At 48.8% G+C, this 20,055-nt stretch overlaps 1 long non-coding RNA gene across 1 annotated transcript in view; it reads left to right on the forward strand.

Annotated features, from left to right (window-relative positions):
- The first annotated feature begins 19,933 nt into the window (after positions 1-19,933).
- LOC142664599 (uncharacterized) overlaps positions 19,934-20,055 on the forward strand; it is a 29,440-nt gene continuing 29,318 nt past the window's right edge. The window contains exon 1 of the long non-coding RNA XR_012851334.1: positions 19,934-20,025. This is a non-coding gene — a long non-coding RNA (uncharacterized LOC142664599). The remainder of the gene's footprint in view (positions 20,026-20,055) is intronic.

Consider the following 20,055-nt stretch of genomic DNA (forward strand, 5'->3'; position numbering starts at 1 on the left):
TATATTTCCGGTGATTGCGCGGTGTGAGGGGTTTTATATCTCCGGTGATTGCGCGGTGTGAGGGGTTTTATATCTCCGGTGATTGCGCGGTGTGAGGGGTTTTATATTTCCGGTGATTGCGCGGTGTGAGGGGTTTTATATTTCCGGTGATTGCGCGGTGTGGGGGGTTTATATTTCCGGTGATTGCGCGGTGTGGGGGGTTTATATTTCCGGTGATTGCGCGGTGTGGAGGGTTTATATTTCCGGTGATTGCGTGGTGTGAGGGGTTTATATTTCCAGTGATTGCGTGGTGTGAGGGGTTTATATTTCCGGTGATTGTGCGGTGTGGGGGGGGGGGTTTATATTTCCGGTGATTGCGCGGTGTGAGGGGTTTTATATTTCCAGTGATTGCGTTGTGTGGGGGGTTTATATTTCCGGTGATTGCGAGGTGTGAGGGGTTTATATTTCCGGCGATTGCGCGGTGTGGGGGGGGGGGTTATATTTCCGGTGATTGCGCGGTGTGAGGGGGTTTATATTTCCGGTGATTGCGCGGTGTGAGGGGGTTTATTTTTCCGGTGATTGCGCGGTGTGAGGGGTTTATATTTCCGGTGATTGCGCGGTGTGAGGGGTTTATATTTCCGGTGATTGCGCGGCGTGAGGGGTTTTATATTTCCAGTGATTGAGCGGTGTGGGGGGTTTATATTTCCGGTGATTGCGCGGTGTGGGGGGGGGGGTTATATTTCCGGTGATTGCGCGGTGTGAGGGGTTTATATTTCCGGTGATTGTGCGGTGTGAGGGGTTTATATTTCCGGTGATTGCGCGGTGTGAGGGGGTTTATATTTCCGGTGATTGCGCGGTGTGTGGGGGGTTATATTTCCGGTGATTGCGCGGTGTGGGGGGTTTTATATTTCCGGTGATTGCGCGGTGTGGGGGTGGGTTTATATTTCCGGCGATTGCGCGGTGTGAGGGGTTTATATTTCCGGTGATTGCGCGGTGTGAGGGGGTTTATATTTCCGGTGATTGCGCGGTGTGGGGGGGGTTTATATTTCCGGTGATTGCTCGGTGTGGGGGGTTTTATATTTCCGGTGATTGCGCGGTGTGAGGGGTTTTATATTTCCGGTGATTGCGCGGTGTGAGGGGTTTTATATCTCCGGTGATTGCGCAGTGTGAGGGGTTTTATATCTCCGGTGATTGCGCGGTGTGAGGGGTTTTATATTTCCGGTGATTGCGCGGTGTGAGGGGTTTTATATTTCCGGTGATTGCGCGGTGTGGGGGGTTTATATTTCCGGTGATTGCGCGGTGTGGGGGGTTTATATTTCCGGTGATTGCGCGGTGTGGAGGGTTTATATTTCCGGTGATTGCGTGGTGTGAGGGGTTTATATTTCCAGTGATTGCGTGGTGTGAGGGGTTTATATTTCCGGTGATTGTGCGGTGTGGGGGGGGGGGGGTTTATATTTCCGGTGATTGCGCGGTGTGAGGGGTTTTATATTTCCAGTGATTGCGTGGTGTGGGGGGTTTATATTTCCGGTGATTGCGAGGTGTGAGGGGTTTATATTTCCGGCGATTGCGCGGTGTGGGGGGGGGGTTTATATTTCCGGTGATTGCGCGGTGTGAGGGGGTTTATATTTCCGGTGATTGCGCGGTGTGAGGGGGTTTATTTTTCCGGTGATTGCGCGGTGTGAGGGGTTTATATTTCCGGTGATTGCGCGGTGTGAGGGGTTTATATTTCCGGTGATTGCGCGGTGTGAGGGGGTTTATATTTCCGGTGATTGCGCGGTGTGTGGGGGGTTATATTTCCGGTGATTGAGCGGTGTGGGGGGTTTTATATTTCCGGTGATTGCGCGGTGTAGGGGTGGGTTTATATTTCCGGCGATTGCGCGGTGTGAGGGGTTTATATTTCCGGTGATTGCGCGGTGTGAGGGGGTTTATATTTCCGGTGATTGCGCGGTGTGGGGGGGGTTTATATTTCCGGTGATTGCTCGGTGTGGGGGGTTTTATATTTCCGGTGATTGCGCGGTGTGAGGGGTTTTATATTTCCGGTGATTGCGCGGTGTGAGGGGTTTTATATCTCCGGTGATTGCGCGGTGTGAGGGGTTTTATATCTCCGGTGATTGCGCGGTGTGAGGGGTTTTATATTTCCGGTGATTGCGCGGTGTGAGGGGTTTTATATTTCCGGTGATTGCGCGGTGTGGGGGGTTTATATTTCCGGTGATTGCGCGGTGTGGGGGGTTTATATTTCCGGTGATTGCGCGGTGTAGAGGGTTTATATTTCCGGTGATTGCGTGGTGTGAGGGGTTTATATTTCCAGTGATTGCGTGGTGTGAGGGGTTTATATTTCCGGTGATTGTGCGGTGTGGGGGGGGGGTTTATATTTCCGGTGATTGCGCGGTGTGAGGGGTTTTATATTTCCAGTGATTGCGTGGTGTGGGGGGTTTATATTTCCGGTGATTGCGAGGTGTGAGGGGTTTATATTTCCGGCGATTGCGCGGTGTGGGGGGGGGGGGGTTATATTTCCGGTGATTGCGCGGTGTGAGGGGGTTTATATTTCCGGTGATTGCGCGGTGTGAGGGGGTTTATTTTTCCGGTGATTGCGCGGTGTGAGGGGTTTTATATTTCCGGTGATTGCGCGGTGTGAGGGGTTTATATTTCCGGCGATTGCGCGGTGTGGGGGGGGGTTTATATTTCCGGTGATTGCGCGGTGTGGGGGGTTTTATATTTCCGGTGATTGCGCGGCGTGAGGGGTTTTATATTTCCAGTGATTGCGCGGTGTGGGGGGTTTATATTTCCGGTGATTGCGCGGTGTGGGGGGGGGGGTTATATTTCCGGTGATTGCGCGGTGTGGGGGGGGGTTTATATTTCCGGTGATTGCGCAGTGTGGGGGGTTTTATATTTCCGGTGATTGCGCGGCGTGAGGGGTTTTATATTTCCAGTGATTGCGCGGTGTGGGGGGTTTATATTTCCGGTGATTGCGCAATGTGAGGGGTTTTATATTTCCGGTGATTGCGCGGTGTGAGGGTTTTATATTTCCGCCGATTGCGCGGTGTGGGGGGGGGGTTTATATTTCCGGTGATTGCGCGGTGTGGTGGGTTTTAGATTTCCGGTGATTGCGCAGCGTGAGGGGTTTTATATTTCCAGTGATTGCGCGGTGTGGGGGGTTTATATTTCCGGTGATTGCGCGGTGTGGGGGGTTTTATATTTCCGGTGATTGCGCGGTGTGGGGGGTTTATATTTCCGGCGATTGCGCGGTGTGGGGGGGGGTTTATATTTCCGGTGATTGCGCGGTGTGGGGGGGGTTATATTTCCAGTGATTGTGTGGTGTGGGGGGTTTATATTTCCGGTGATTGCGAGGTGTGAGGGGTTTATATTTCCGGCGATTGCGCGGTGTGGGGGGGGGTTTATATTTCCGGTGATTGCGCGGTGTGAGGGGGTTTATATTTCCGGTGATTGCGCGGTGTGAGGGGGTTTATATTTCCGGTGATTGCGCGGTGTGAGGGGTTTATATTTCCGGTGATTGCGCGGTGTGAGGGGGTTTTATATTTCCGGTGATTGCGCGGTGTGAGGGGTTTTATATTTCCGGTGATTGCGCGGTGTGAGGGGTTTATATTTCCGGCGAATGCGCGGTGTGGGGGGGGTTTATATTTCCGGTGATTGCGCGGTGTGGGGGGTTTTATATTTCCGGTGATTGCGCGGCGTGAGGGGTTTTATATTTCCAGTGATTGCGCGGTGTGGGGGGTTTATATTTCCGGTGATTGCGCAATGTGAGGGGTTTTATATTTCCGGTGATTGCGCGGTGTGAGGGGTTTATATTTCCGGCGATTGCGCGGTGTGGGGGGAGGGGTTTATATTTCCGGTGATTGCGCGGTGTGGGGGGTTTTATATTTCCGGTGATTGCGCGGCGTGAGGGGTTTTATATTTCCAGTGATTGCGCGGTGTGGGGGGTTTATATTTCCGGTGATTGCGCGGTGTTAGGGGTTTATATTTCCGGTGATTGCGCGGTGTGAGGGGTTTATATTTCCGGTGATTGCGCGGTGTGGGGGGGGGGTTATATTTCCGGTGATTGAGCGGTGTGGGGGGTTTTATATTTCCGGTGATTGCGCGGTGTGGGGGGGGGGTTTATATTTCCGGCGATTGCGCGGTGTGAGGGGTTTATATTTCCGGCGATTGCGCGGTGTGAGGGGGTTTATATTTCCGGTGATTGTGCGGTGTGGGGGGGGGGGGTTTATATTTCCGCTGATTGCGCGGTGTGAGGGGTTTTATATTTCCAGTGATTGCGTGGTGTGGGGGGTTTATATTTCCGGTGATTGCGAGGTGTGAGGGGTTTATATTTCCGGCGATTGCGCGGTGTGGGGGTGTTTATATTTCCGGTGATTGCGCGGTGTGAGGGGGTTTATATTTCCGGTGATTGCGCGGTGTGAGGGGGTTTATATTTCCGGTGATTGCGCGGTGTGAGGGGTTTATATTTCCGGTGATTGCGCGGTGTGGGAGGTTTTATATTTCCGGTGATTGCGCAATGTGAGGGGTTTTATATTTCCGGTGATTGCGCGGTGTGAGGGGTTTATATTTCCGTCGATTGCGCGGTGTGGGGGGGGGGTTTATATTTCCGGTGATTTCGCGGCGTGAGGGGTTTTATATTTCCAGTGATTGCGCGGTGTGGGGGGTTTATATTTCCGGTGATTGCGCGGTGTGGGGGGGGTTATATTTCCGGTGATTGCGCGGTGTGAGGGGTTTATATTTCCGGTGATTGCGCGGTGTGAGGGGTTTATATTTCCGGTGATTGCGCGGTGTGAGGGGGTTTATATTTCCGGTGATTGCGCGGTGTGAGGGGGTTTATATTTCCGGTGATTGCGCGGTGTGAGGGGTTTATATTTCCGGTGATTGCGCGGTGTGAGAGGGTTTTATATTTCCGGTGATTGCGCGGTGTGAGGGGGTTTATATTTCCGGTGATTGCGCAATGTGAGGGGTTTTATATTTCCGGTGATTGCGCGGTGTGAGGGGTTTATATTTCCGGCGATTGCGCGGTGTGGGGGGGGGGTTTATATTTCCTGTGATTGCGCGGTGTGGGGGGTTTTATATTTCCGGTGATTGCGCGGCGTGAGGGGTTTTATATTTCCAGTGATTGCGCGGTGTGGGGGGTTTATATTTCCGGTGATTGCGCAATGTGAGGGGTTTTATATTTCCGGTGATTGCGCGGTGTGAGGGGTTTATATTTCCGGCGATTGCGCGGTGTGGGGGGGGGTTTATATTTCCGGTGATTGCGCGGTGTGGGGGGTTTTATATTTCCGGTGATTGCGCGGCGTGAGGGGTTTTATATTTCCAGTGATTGCGCGGTGTGGGGGGTTTATATTTCCGGTGATTGCGCGGTGTGAGAGGGTTTTATATTTCCGGTGATTGCGCGGTGTGAGGGGGTTTATATTTCCGGTGATTGCGCAATGTGAGGGGTTTTATATTTCCGGTGATTGCGCGGTGTGAGGGGTTTATATTTCCGGCGATTGCGCGGTGTGGGGGGGGGGTTTATATTTCCTGTGATTGCGCGGTGTGGGGGGTTTTATATTTCCGGTGATTGCGCGGCGTGAGGGGTTTTATATTTCCAGTGATTGCGCGGTGTGAGGGGTTTAATATTTCTGGTGATTGCGCGGTGTGAGAGGTTTTATATTTCCGGTGATTGCGCGGTGTGAGGGGTTTTATATTTCCGGTGATTGCGCGGTGTGAGGGGTTTTATATTTCCGGTGATTGCGCGGTGTGAGGGGTTTATATTTCCAGTGATTGCGCGGTGTGGGGGGTTTATATTTCCAGTGATTGCGCGGTGTGAGGTGTTTTATATTTCCGGTGATTGCGTGGTGTGGGGGGTTTTATATTTCCGGTGATTGCGTGGTGTGGGGGGTTTATATTTCCGGTGATTGCGCGGTGTGAGGGGTTTATATTTCCGGTGATTGCCCGATGTGGGGGGTTTTATATTTCCAGTGATTGCCCGATGTGGGGGGTTTTATATTTCCGGTGATTGCGCAGTGTGAGGGGTTTTATATTTCCGGTGATTGCGCGGTGTGGGTGGTTTTATATTTCCGGTGATTGCGCGGTGTGAGGGGGGTTATATTTCCGGTGATTGCGCGGTGTGGGGGGTTTATATTTCTGGTGATTGCGCGGTGTGAGGGGGGTTATATTTCTGGTGATTGCGCGGTGTGAGGGGTTTATATTTCCGGTGATTGCGCGGTGTGGGGGGTTTATATTTCCGGTGATTGCGCGGTGTGAGGGGTCTTATATTTCCGGAGATTGCGCGGTGTGGGGGGTTTTATATTTCCGGTGATTGCGCGGTGTGAGGGGGGTTATATTTCCGGTGATTGCGCGGTGTGAGGGGTTTATATTTCCGGTGATTGCGCGGTGTGGGTAGTTTTATATTTCCAGTGATTGCGCGGTGTGGGGGGTTTTATATTTCCGGTGATTGCGCGGTGTGAGGGGGGTTTATATTTCCGGTGATTGCGCGGTGTGAGGGGTTTATATTTCCGGTGATTGCGCGGTGTGAGGGGTTTATATTTCCGGTGATTGCGTGGTGTGAGGGGTTTATATTTCCGGTGATTGCGCGGTGTGGGGGGTTTTATATTTCCGGTGATTGCGCGGTGTGAGGGGTTTATATTTCCGGTGATTGCGCGGTGTGAGGGGGTTATATTTCTGGTGATTGCGCGGTGTGAGGGGTTTATATTTCCGGTGATTGCGCGGTGTGAGGGGGTTATATTTCTGGTGATTGCGCGGTGTGAGGGGTTTTATAGTTCCGGTGATTGCGCGGTGTGGGGGGTTTATATTTCCGGTGATTGCGCGGTGTGTGGGGGGGGGGTTATATTTCCGGTGATTGCGCGGTGTGAGGGGTTTTATATTTCCGATGATTGCGCGGTATGAGGGGGTTTATATTTCCGGTGATTGCGCGGTGTGAGGGGTTTTATATTTCCGGTGATTGCGCGGTGTGGGGGGGGGTTTATATTTCCGGTGATTGCGCGGTGTGAGGGGTTTATATTTCCGGTGATTGCGCGGTGTGGGGGGGGGTTTATATTTCCGGTGATTGCGCGGTGTGGGGGGTTTATATTTCCGGTGATTGCGCGGTGTGAGGGGTTTTATATTTCCGGTGATTGCGCGGTGTGAGAGGGTTTATATTTCCGGTGATTGCGCGGTGTGGGGGGTTTTATATTTCCGGTGATTGCGCGGTGTGAGGGGTTTATATTTCCGGTGATTGCGCGGTGGGGGGGGGGGGTTATATTTCCGGTGACTGCGCGGTGTGGGTGTGGGTTTGTGGGGTGAGATGTAGATTTTGTGGGTGACATTTTGGGGACTTTTTATTCCCTATGTTGGAGAATCGCGGGGACCATAAACAGCGACGTTCACATGTGAATTATTTCTGCCGGTTAGAACTTGATAGTTAATAATTTGGATAATAACGGATGCGGCGATTCCGTTACTTATTTTTAACATTTACATCATTTATTGTAAAAAAAAACAAAAGAACAGATAAAACCCTCTTACAATGTCTTACTCTGGTGACCGGTCGGCATCGCGCACTTTCTTCGGAGGACAGAGGAAGCCGCTATCTCTTAGGCCTCATGCACACGACCGTGGTTTCCGTGGTTCCTGCGTGGCCCAGGAGCCGGGACCAAGGAAAGAACGGGCATGTGTTATTGCGGCCGTGTTCTGCGGTCCAGACTCTTAGAAAATAATGGCCACGGCCGTGCATGAGGCCGAACTGATCAGAAGCCGCCGTCGCTATTAGTCACGGCATCTGATGGGTTACACGGCCGGGATTGCGCTGTCTCCGATCTCGGCGGTTGCAGGCGGCGATCAGAAGTCGTGTACGGTGCCGGCTCCGCTCCTTCTAGTGTGACGGCGCACGTCCAACAGAATACTATAGATCTGATGACACCAACGGGTTAAACCCTCCTGTATTTCATATTTACAGCGATAATAATAAATAATAATCACCAGCACTGTGCCAGACAAAAACGCACCAAAACCGGACAGAAACCACCTCATGTAACCTTACCTTACTACTGCATGATGGGAAATACACGAAAACAGCTGAAGGACCTGTGATTGCGTCACCACCATGTGACCGGGACATTTCTCCGCCTCTCATGCCACGTGATTCTCTTTGCAGGTCCTTCATACAGCCTCAATCTTTCCACTTCTAAGCTCCGCCCCTGATGCCGCAGTCACGTGATCCTGATATAATCACAGGTGATTCATACGTCCTCAATCTCTCCACTGATAAGCTCCACCCCTTCTGTCTGTCATGTGGAGTGACGACGTCATCACAGCTCATTCATCCACCACGTCTCTCCACTGATAAGCCCCGCCCCTCCTGCTTGGTCACGTGGTGGTCACGTCATCACAGGTCCTTCAGCTATTGCCGTGTATGAGGTAGAGAGCAGCGCTGGTCGGGTGTTCTCTCTGTTATCAGTCACCCCTGTATGAGTGTGTATACAGAGAGCTGTCAATCATTGAGTGACCCCGCCCACTGGACTCCTAGCCGGGATGTAACCCCTCCAGTGCCGGCCTCTTTGGGGTAAGTTGTTATTTGGGATGTTTTGTGGGACGAGTCGTATTTTGTAATGACATAATATTCGGGACATACAACTTATTCACTGACTTTTATACGTTTCTTGTTCATGTCGTTCACCGTGCGGTTTAAGGGAATGTTCACACGCAGCGAATCCGCGGTATAAATCGGATATCCTGCGTGTTTAGAATCCGCAGCGCCGGTTAACCCCTTCACCACCAGGCCAGCTTCTGTTTCCGGTTCCCCCTCCGTCTTCTCTGATCTATAACATTTTTATTATTCCGTGGATGGCGCGGAGTGAGGATTAGATTTTGCGGGACGAGTTGTAGATTTTTACATTTTTATTTAGACCAATAAACAGCGATTGTAGTGATTGTTTGTCTTTATTGTGTTGGCCGTGCGGGTAAATAACGTTCTATTGTAATTCTGACTTTTACGGACGCCGAGATTCCAGTTTAGTTTATCGTTTTGTTTTTTTGTTGCTTTGGAGAAAAAAATGGAAAATGGTTTTATTTAAAAAAAAAAAAATCTAATTTTTTATTTTTTTTGTACAAAACTAAAAAGTGTGACTTGTAACAGATTGTATTCCTGGAGGACGTGAACCGGTGCTGATCAGATCGCTGGGACAATGCACTGTAAGGCGGGTCTACACCAGCGGGTGCGGTTCAGCTCCGGGTATCTTCACCATATGAGGCGCGGCTGAGCCGCCATCATTATGACACTCCGTTTGGATGTTTGTAGCAGGCCGTGCTCTTCTGTTTACGTTCATTCTTTTACTGCTGTGCGAATCACGCGCGTCCCACGGAAGGGCTTCTATGGGTGCGCGATGTGCGAAAAACGCACAAATATCGGACATGTCGTGAGTTTTTCGCAGCGGACACACACTGCGCAAAAGTCACGGACTGTCTGCACGGCCCCATAGACTGGCATAGGTCCGTGCGACACGCGTGAGAAGCAGTGTAAACGAGCCCTAACACTAATGTATCGCAGTATATCGTGATTAAGGGGTTAATAGGAGCAGAAAGATGGCGGCCCTTCATTAACCCCCAGGCTGATTACATTGTGAGGGGCCGATGAGCTGTCAGAGAGGACCCCCCCCCCTCTTCTAAAAGCTTAGATTCTGCACTCGCTATTGACCGCAGCATCTAAGTAGTTAAATGTCCGGGATCGGCGTTCTCTCTGATCCTGGCCGTCAGTGCGAGGTGTCGGATGTAATACACCTGCAGCGTGTGGAGCGGGCTCAGCCTGTAAACCCGCTCCGTACTTCTCCCCGCACCATGACATTCAGTGTTGTCATGGGGATGGCCGCCTTTGGACATGACTGATGGATTACTGGCGTCTTTCTTGTTAGTATCTAGAAGAGGTTTCTGTATTCGCACCATTAATGTTGTACAACTGACATATTGACCCTGACATTGTAGAGAGCGGATGAGATAAATGACGTGATGTGTATAATCTATATCTGTCTTACTAGTGACACCCCGTTATCTGTACAAGATGAAGAACTATTTGTAGCTCTGTTATAATTCCAGGATCGGCTTTTTATGACCACGGTGGAAATAACCTTCAGTGGTGAGACAAGTCTGACTCCGTATTTCACTCTCACATAAACTCGGGGGAGACGTTGTCCTCGTGTTGGGGTCTCTCTGGAATAACTCGTACACCATCCCGAATAATGTCATCCAGTCCTGACCGCAAATGGGAAGACACTTTACAATAATGTTTCTGAGCTCCTTATACTTCACGCTGAAAGAAGTCGTAAAATATCATCATTTATAAGTCCGGACATTATTTTTGGGGCGATCAAAATTATTTATAGTTCCAAAAAATCCATAATAAAACATTTTGTAAGGTGAAGTTTTTTTCGTTTCTGTTCACAATTGAAATTGACATCTCATCATTACTACACAATCTCGAGGTTCGGATGATCTCACAGAGGAGCCCCCTCCCAAACACTTAGGTACCTCAGTCACTATTGACCGCAGCATCAAAGGGGTTAAATGGCTGTAATCGCAGTCCTCTCCGGTCTCCGGCCTTTGCAGCAGGTGTCCGGTCTTCCCTATGTCATGTGAACAACTCCTGAGCGGTAAATGTCCTGTGCAGGAAGGGGTTAAATGAGTAAAATACAAGTTTATACTGAATCTTATCCCATTAAACAATGTATCACTCTGCTCCGCTCCACCTGCGCTATAACATGATGATAAGAGATCACACTGCATGTTCCCTATATATAAATACACCTCAGCTGCTGCAGAACCTCACAGTTCATATCAAACACTGACTGCATAGTGTGCACCACGTCTTGTGAGATGTCAGCAATGTCTCCCCAGTATCCGCCATGTGTCAGGTTGTCAGGAGTCAGGTCTTCATTGTCTGGAGGGGAAATGTCTTCATTTTACTCTTCTCACCTGAGAGATAGGCCATAAATGTCTGCTATATGGGGGTCCCACCTCTATGTGGAGAACGGGGGTCCCCCGACCCGCCCGGTGAGGTGATGACTACATCCAGGGGGAGAATGAATGGAGAGGTGACCACACATGTGCACGACTCTCTCCATTCACTTGTATAGGAGTTACAGAAACCACCTAACAAAGCCACCCAGAGGTGGAGCCACATCTATCAGACATTTCTGGCATATCCTGGGGAGAAATGTCCGTGTTGGGAATACCCCTTTATTCCATGTGGTGACGGCTCTGAGAAGATGTTTCTCTCAATGATGAATAAGTGAGGTTCTGTATGTCACACATGATGTTGTCCCCTGTATGATCTCCATCTTCTCCTTTCTTCATAAAGACGTCCTCAGTACTAGATCCTCCAGTTTTCTCATCTTCTCCTCCACAACGCTCCTTCTCCTGAGTGACCCACCAAGGATGGACAAGGACAGGAATGAGATGAGCAGAAGAATATTAGACTTCACCTTGGAGATCATCTACCTGTTGAGCGGAGAGGTAAACTTTTCTACATTATAGAACAAGTCACACATAGGCAAGGGACAATACATAATAGGAAGAATCCAGTGTCCTGTATAACAGCGTCCAGACCGTCCAAGTGACGTCAAGAAGCCACCAGCAGAAAAGCTGAAGATCAGCCGCCAATATGGTCAGTTATGTGTCATGTCACCAATGCAGCAATAGTAATGTTGTAGAGCAATGAGAATGACCAGGAACCAGGAGGATCAGGATGACATCTATATAGAAACATAAAAGATGACGGCAGGAGGAGAGCACATGGTCCATCTAGTCCCCCCAATATTATTTCCTGTTTAGTTTTGGCCTCGTTCTATTTTCTCAATGTCTTATTGTAGGTGAGGTCTCCAGTATTACAGATGTGGGGTCACTAGAGCTCTACACAGCGGGGTCACAATCTCCCTCTCTCTACTGAGGGGGGACTACTGTGTTCAGTTCTCTAAGTGTGTCTCTCCATACACAGGAGTCCACAATAGTGAAGAAGACATCGGGTGACTGTACGACTCCCATCATCCATGAGTCAGGAGGATGGAGCAGTAGTCAGATCCCCATCACAGAGCCTCCCCCTCACTCCCGGATACATGAGAAGAAGATCTTAGAACTGATCTACAAGATGACTGAGCTGCTGACTGGAGAGGTGGGAATGCTGGGAAATTCTACAGTAACAGCACTGGAGGTGTCTGGGTGATGACTGTATCATTGTGTGTGTCAGGTTCCTATAAGGTGTCAGGATGTCACTGTCTATTTCTCCATGGAGGAGTGGGAGTATCTAGAAGGTCACAAGGATCTGTACGAGGAGGTCATGATGGAGAACTACCGGCCGCGCACATCACAGGGTGAGATATAGATATATAATTGATATATTATTAGTTTGTTGTTGCAGTGTTAGTTTCGTAATGTGCAGTATATACAGACATGTGATTCCTGATCTCTGATCGCACGTTCCTCGCTTTGCTGCAGTGCTGCACTAGGGGATGGTCCCAGATTTGTTGTAGAAGTTTCCATATATCTGAATGTTGTAGTTTCTGCAGCAGGTACATTCAGCTGAGATGGACAGTGACTTGTGTGTGTGAACATGGTCTTATATAACCAGTGACTGATCTGCGCCGCTCTTATAATCTCCTACATGAGGAGTGTAAAGTTCTACCATGTGTGAACAGCGGACAGGACAATCATGTGGAAAGATGTTCTGCAGCTTCAGTGTGAGATCTAATACTGGGGTCTTCTCTTCTGCACATGGATGAGACGTTCTCCTGGTAGACACTTCATTCTGCACTTACACCGTCGCCTTTATGTCCTGGGGCAATGTTTTCCAACCTGTGTCGCTCCTGCTGTGCAGAACTACAACTCCCAGCATGTCCTGACAGCCTCCGTTATTATTGTCCCCAGTTCCCCCATAACTGCATGGAGTGCACATCTTTACACTGCAGTATACAGAGGTATTGCCGTGCCGGGGGGGTGTATTCCCCACATGATGAGACTCTTATTGTCCGGGACCCTCTTCTGTGTCATCATGTGGGGTATACACATCCGCAGCTTGGTAATACACATCTCCATACTGCGGTGTGTGATAGACGTGTGGTCCAGGGAGTGAGCGGCTGCCTCCCCCTCCTCTCAGTACAGCGGGCGAGGTGGGAGCATGCTCACTACACACTGCTGTATTACATAATGGGGTCACCCCCCCCCCTATTCTCTTATGTCCAGTGCTTGCTGTCCGGCATTCTATAGAGCTGTCGCTGGCAGCTCCAAACAAACACTTTGTCATGGAAATCCATCGCTCAAAATATATTAGACTGAAATTTATACGAGTCCCAACAGACTCTCAAGGCCAGACTCCATTAGTCAGAATCCTAATTAGGATATTTCACCGATATATATCGAGAGAGGAGAAGAAAACACACAGACACGCTTATATGTTCAAAATGCTCCTCTGAAGGATTTATTACCAAACTCAAACTGTTAAACTGAAATTCAGAAGGGGTGTCGGCTTGAGGTAAACCAATCAGAGACAATGTAACAATATTTGTTATTCAGTAAAAAGCATACAATAAAATACATCATTATAATACTTCACACATCAGGTTTGCAGGTGCCTTATCTCTTTTGGACAGAATGTTCTCGTGGAGATGGGGGAGACCTTCCCTCACGAATACTTGCCACCCTCCCTTCTTACTCCCTGTCCATTCTCTACCAACTACGCATGGGAACCAAGGTCAAAGATAAAACATACGAAATCAACATTACTTGTATTAAAGGAACAATGACTTTCCTATTCACTACAAAAGAACCAAGATGGGAACTCCAGACAAGATGGGAACTCCAGACAAGATGGGAACTCCAGACAAGATGGGAACTCCAGACAAGATGGGAACTCCAGACAAGATGTGAACTCCAGACAAGATGGCTGCTGCATGAAACTAAATCATTTACACATTATCATCACTTTCACATATTACACATCTTAGTAATCGGCCTCCTGCTTGATAATTCACAATGTAATTTCATACAGAGAATATAAGCAAATAAATCATCCTTCATAACTTTATAGAAGATGTTTGACCCCAGAACATAAGGTACACGTTAGACTAAAAAAATGCTTAAAGTGTAACTAAACGTTCACCAGACTTCTGACGTCTACTGAGACCCCCACCGATCGCTAAAACGAAGCGGCAGAAGCGCTCAGAAGTTTAGTTTCTGTTCGGCTTTGCTATGGCAACTGGAGGTCTAACAATGTCCTCCAGGTCTGCCATCTACGGAAGCCTGTCAGGTCCTACCAGAGGGAGAGTCTAATAGTCAGTCTGTCAGTGTAAAGCTGACGGGTCTAATACCCTGCAACACATAAGTATTATACCAGTGACCACAACGTTGGATCTTCAAGTCCCCTAGTAAGGCGGGATTCACACGACCGGGTCCCGCCCGAGTCCGAGTATCGGCCGGTAAAATCGGCCATTTTTCCCGGCCGGTTTGCATTAGTTTTGCATCCGTGCAGGTCTGGACAGTGACATCAGCGGCCACTCCTGAAGGGGAATCCCCATGTGTTCGGCGATTCCGCTTCTGGAGTTTCCCCTGATGTCACTGCCCAGATATGGACAGAGACATCAAGCGCTCTGTCCAGGAGCGGAATCCCCGAACACACGGGGATTCCGCTCCTTCAGGGAGCTAAAATGGAGCTAGCACATAGAGCGGGGAGATACCTCCCTGCTCTGCTATAGTGGCGTCGCTACAGCAGTAGCAGCCGCAGCAGCTGCCTCCACCTGCTGTACACCCCGGCCCTGCCACACAGTGTACAGCGTAGCCATTCGTCCGAATGGCATAAACTCCTCCTCACATGCGCTCTGAGGAGGAGGGGATAGAGCGCAAGCCACGGAAAACCCAGCCATCACTCGGGACACATTCCGGTGATGGCCGTGTATTACCCGGCCCCATAGACTTCTATGGGAGCCGGGCGGCCGGGTACCCGGCCGAAAATAGAGCATGTCCTATTTTTTGACGGCCGGTTTTCCCGGCCGTCAAAAAATCGGTCGTGTGAATAGCCCCATTAGGGGTCTATTATTCCTAATGCAGCCGGGTGCCGGCCGATTTATGAACGGCCGGCACCCGGCCGGGAAACCCTGTAGTGTGAATGAGGCCTAAGACGAAAAAAAGAAAAACGATTTCAAGTTTAACCCCTTTGTGACCACCAAAATGCCTTTTCATGGCAGCCCAGTCTAAGTTCTGCACGGTCGTCCCGTGCAGGCTGGAGCGGGTACCCCATAAATGCTGCAGTCAATGGTGATCGCATCATCAATTGTAGTTTACGAAGGGAGGGAGCTCCCTCTGTCACCCATGGGCGGCCCGCAAACGTGATCGCAGGCCCACGATGAGGTACCATGGAAGCCGGGGTCCTAACAAAGCCCCCAGGCCTGCCCTGGCTGTATGCCTATTAGGCCGTGCCAGAAGCAGAAATACTCCGGTATACTAAGTATACCAAAGCACTATATCTGCGATCAGAAGATCGCACAGTGAAGTCCCCTAGTGGGAGAAAAAACTAACTAATTACTGTGAAATAAATATTATTAATAAAAATGACTATATTGGAAACATTTTTTCCATTAAAAAGTGTTTTTATTTAGTAAAAGTGTAAAAAATAAATAAACGTACACAAATATGGTATCGCCGCGACCGTAATGATCCTCACAATAAAGTTAACATGTAATTTAAACCGCAGGGTGAATGCCGTAAAATAATGGCGGAATTGTTGTTTTTTTTCCATTGGCTCCCAAAAAAGTAATAATAAAAGTTAATCAAGAAGACCCATGTACCCCAAAAAAGTACCAATAAAAACTACGTCTCGTCCGGCAAATAACAAGCCCTCATATCACTACATTGATGGAAAAATAAAAAAGTTCTGGCTCTTGGAAAGCGACGATGCAAAAACAAATGATTTCGTTCAAAAGGGATTTTATTCTGCAAAAGTCGTAACACATAAAAAAACGGCATAAAGGCGTAAGTTTATAATGCATAGAACGATGGCGGAATTTCTGGGTTTTTTTTCTATTCCCCCACCCCCCCCCCCCAAAAAAAAACACACAAGCACTGCACCTCCTTCAAAACAGCTGAACATTGGGGGTACCAGGAGTCGGACCCCGACCATTCAGCTATTGGTGGCCTATCATCAATTTGTAGGGTCTGGAAAACCCCTTTAAGGCCTCCTCAAACCTATAGTGGTGCCTAGAAAACACCCTAATGAAAAGGAGACCCCAGAATCCACAAGGTGCTCCTTCATTTCTGGGGCCCGTGTTTCACTAAATAGGACACATGCGCCACATGTGCGATATTTCTATAAAATGCGGAATCGGAGGAATAAATATTGGGTTGCGTTTCTTTGGTATCCATAGCGAGCGCCGCATCTGAGTGGTTTTGGAGAGAGGGAGGGAGCTCCCTCTCTCACCCCACCGGCACCCTGTGTAAGATCGCAGGGTGTTCTATGGCCGCCGTGGGCCTAATGAAGTGTCTGAATACATGACTACTGTATATCTGTCTATATATCAGTCACTGTGTGTTTCCTACAGATGGATCCAGTAGAAGAAATCCACCAGAGAGATGTCCCAGTCCTCTGTATTCCCAGGACTGTCCAGGGGAAAATCACAATGTGCCAGAGAATCATCAGGTAGATGCAGTGGCGGATTAAGTAGACCATAGGCCCTGGGCTGTTACCCAAACTTGGGCCCCCTTCTCCACTGCTGCACCGTAACTATTGTTAACACTACCTTTTTGTGCAATCATTGACAATTGGGTGTTACAATTCCCCTTGTCACAGGGTTGTGTCCCTACATGCTGACAATCTCCAACCATCGCTGACAGTATCACACTCTGCAGGGACACATCCTCCTGACAAGGCGAATGGTAACACACATTTGTCTATCAGTCCTGGACTGCACAAAGACATTATGCGAAATACATGGATTTCCTATAATAAACATGTCAGCAGAGGTGACAGATTCTCTGTAAATCTAGTGACTCACAGGTGACGTCTTCTCAAACTCTAGTAGTTTTTTTTTCCTCTTTTCTTCTCCATCGTATCCAGGCCATGACCCATTTCTGAAGAATTTTCCACTCAGATGTCTTCAGCTTCTCACTTTTCCAACGTTTCCACACCTATAAACGAAGATAAAATTATCATGGTACCACACATTATTCCCCTAAATATGATGGCACCAAACACTGTGCCTCTAAATATAATGGCACCACACACTGTGCCCCTGAATATAATACCACACACTGTGCCCCTAAATATAATGGCACCATACACTGCGCACCTAAATATAATAGCACCATATACTGCACCCCTAAATATAATAGCACCATATACTGCACCCCTAAATATAATAGCACCAAACACTGTAAGGTAAAGCACCACATACACAGTGCCCCCTGTACATAGTTCCACACACAGCCCCCTGTACATAGTGCCACACACAGCCCCCTGTACATAGTGCCACACACTGCTCCCTGTAGATAGTGCCACACACTGCTCCCTGTAGATATTACCACACACACTGCTCCCTGTAGATAACGCCACACACAGCCCCCTGTAGATATTACCACACACACTACTCCCTGTAGATATTACCATACACACTGCTCCCTGTAGATAATCCCACACACGCTGCCCCCTGTAGATATTACCACACACGCTGCTCCCTGTATATATTACCACACACGCTGCTCCCTGTATATATTACCACACACGCTGCTCCCTGTAGATATTACCACACACGCTGCTCCCTGTAGATATTACCACACACACTGCTCCCTGTAGATATTACCACACACTGCTCCCTGTAGATATTACCACACACACACTGCTCACTGTAGATATTACCACGCACTGCCCCCTGTAGATATTACCACACACGCTGCTCCCTGTAGATATTACCACACACGCTGCTCCCTGTATATATTACCACACACACTGCTCCCTGTATATATTACCACACACACTGCTCCCTGTATATATTACCACACACACTGCTCCCTGTATATATTACCACACACACTGCTCCCTGTATATATTACCACACACACTGCACCCTGTATATATTACCACACACACTGCCCCCTGTATATATTACCACACACACATTGCTCACTGTAGATATTACCACACACACACTGCTCCCTGTATATATTACCACACACACTGCTCCCTGTATATATTACCACACACACTGCTCCCTGTATATATTACCACACACACTGCTCCCTGTATATATTACCACACACACTGCTCCCTGTATATATTACCACACACACTGCTCCCTGTATATATTACCACACACGCTGCTCCCTGTAGATATTACCACACACACTGCTCCCTGTATATATTACCACACACGCTGCTCCCTGTAGATATTACCACACACACTGCCCCCTGTATATATTACCACACACTGCTCCCTGTAGATATTACCACACACACTGCTCCCTGTAGATATTACCACACACTGCTCCCTGTAGATATTACCACACACACTGCTCCCTGTAGATATTACCACACACACTGCTCCCTGTATATATTACCACACACACTGTTCCCTGTAGATATTACCACACACACTGCCCCCTGTAGATATTACCACACACGCTGCTCCCTGTATATATTACCACACACACTGCCCCCTGTATATATTACCACACACTGCTCACTGTAGATATTACCACACACGCTGCTCTCTGTAGATATTACCACACACACTGCTCCCTGTATATATTACCACAAGCTGCTCCCTGTAGATATTACCACACACGCTGCTCCCGGTAGATATTACCACACACACTGCTCCCTGTAGATATTACCACACACACTGCTCCCTGTAGATATTACCACACACACTGCCCCCTGTAGATATTACCACACACGCTGCTCCCTGTATATATTACCACACACACTGCCCCCTGTATATATTACCACACACTGCTCACTGTAGATATTACCACACACGCTGCTCCCTGTAGATATTACCACACACACTGCTCCCTGTATATATTACCACACGCTGCTCCCTGTAGATATTACCACACACGCTGCTCCCGGTAGATATTACCACACACACTGCTCCCTGTAGATATTACCACACACACTGCTCCCTGTAGATATTACCACACACACTGCCCCCTGTAGATATTACCACACACGCTGCTCCCTGTATATATTACCACACACACTGCCCCCTGTATATATTACCACACACTGCTCACTGTAGATATTACCACACACGCTGCTCCCTGTAGATATTACCACACACACTGCTCCCTGTATATATTACCACACGCTGCTCCCTGTAGATATTACCACACACGCTGCTCCCGGTAGATATTACCACACACTGAAGCCGTGGGCTCTGCTCTGCTCTCCGCTCTGCCTGACGTGACTTATCGGATCATGTGCTCTGCGGAGCTTCCCCCCTCTTACCACCTAATTGCGCCTGGGGCACATGCTCCGCCTGCCCCCCTAGCTATGCCCCTTGGTGGCTGTTGCTAGAACCGGTCCCCCTCCGGTGCCAGCGATGCGACCAGGTATGAGGGGTCATGTGCGGTTCGGGCGGCCATGGGCCCCCTGGAAGCCTTGGGCCCCAGGCTGCTGAACAAACCCTAATGATAATCTGCCACTGGGTAGATGGTGCCGAAGTCTCATCAAAATATGACCATAAAGTAATTAACCCGAAGTTCATACTATGTTTTTTCTTTTCTTGTTTGTTTAGAGTGAAAATCTGATGGATATTAAGGTTGAGGTTAAAGATGAAGCAGAAGAGGAGACGGATGTAATGGCTGATCAGTGTAAGGAGGGGGGGGGATGTTCATTAGTTGTAAAGACAAACCCGTATTGAGGGTCACCTAGATACCACTCCCATCATCTCATCATCCCATGTAAATAATCTATTCCGTCACTGTGTGTTTTCTACAGATGGATCCAGTAGGAGAAATCCACCAGAGAGATGTCCCAGTCCTCTGTATTCCCAGGACTGTCCAGAGGAAAATCACAATGTCGCAGAGAATCATCAGGTAGATGAAGCTGAGCCCTATACCACATTT

The sequence above is a fragment of the Rhinoderma darwinii genome, chromosome 1 (assembly GCF_050947455.1).
Source record: "Rhinoderma darwinii isolate aRhiDar2 chromosome 1, aRhiDar2.hap1, whole genome shotgun sequence".
Taxonomy (NCBI): domain Eukaryota; kingdom Metazoa; phylum Chordata; class Amphibia; order Anura; family Rhinodermatidae; genus Rhinoderma; species Rhinoderma darwinii.